At 43.0% G+C, this 920-nt stretch overlaps 1 pseudogene; it reads right to left on the reverse strand.

Moving 5' to 3' along the window:
* Window positions 1–360: 360 nt before the first annotated feature.
* LOC139671746 (5S ribosomal RNA) lies at window positions 361–476 on the reverse strand (annotated as a pseudogene).
* Between the last annotated feature and the right edge of the window lie 444 nt (window positions 477–920).

Consider the following 920-nt stretch of genomic DNA (forward strand, 5'->3'; position numbering starts at 1 on the left):
AATAGAGGCTCAGTAATCAGGGAGCACTTACCCCAGCAGCAAGCAGTGATGTTCAGCCATGGTAACTTGGCATAGGGCTGAGGAATAGATATTTTCAATAACATTGATAAAGTTAGCAAAGTTCAGAATGCAGAATGTATCAATGTGCCAATTACATGAAAAATGTCATCATCATGGCTAGGCTTCACAAATGAAGATTTGGGAAGGACTCTACCCACATTGGTGTGTTCTTCAAGCCTGCACAGTGGATTTTTAGGTGAGGCTCAGCATGCGCAGAATTGGCCCCACCCTTTAACTCCTAAGGTTCATCTGCCATGGCTGAGCGAGCTTGGACCATGACAGTGAAGTCCTCGGGACTAGAACCTACAGCCCCCAGTACTCCCGGGAGGTCTCCCATCCAAGTACTAACCAGGCCCAACCCTGCCTAGCTTCCAAGATCTGACGGGATCAGGCATCAGAGTGGCATGGCCGTAGTTATGAAAAAGTACTTTTTAAAGAAACGTATGTCTGGCATATTATACTGAAATATTCATGTCAAGATGATTTGTCATTATTTCTGTACACACACACTGGATCCTATTTTCTCTCAGTAAAGGGGGTACACTTAAAAACGTGTTTGTCTTCAAGAAACAGGTGCTCTTATAAGTAGTTGCAGAACTTCCTTTAATTAGAAAGCCTGTAAACGAGGAGGGCATTCTTCAGGGCCAATGAACATCTTGGCAAACCATATACAAGCACATATACTGGCAAAAATGTCCCATCTATAGAAGATGAAAGATTTGGAATAGTGTCAATAAGAGTAAGACACCCATTCTATGAATGACAGCCATGAGTAACTGACCCTCATCAGGTCAGCTACTGGAAACCATCAGTTGGGTGCTTTTTGCTTACCCTTTTTCTTACTGGACAAGAATTTTCCT

The sequence above is a fragment of the Pithys albifrons genome, chromosome 4 (assembly GCF_047495875.1).
Source record: "Pithys albifrons albifrons isolate INPA30051 chromosome 4, PitAlb_v1, whole genome shotgun sequence".
Lineage (NCBI taxonomy): Eukaryota > Metazoa > Chordata > Aves > Passeriformes > Thamnophilidae > Pithys > Pithys albifrons.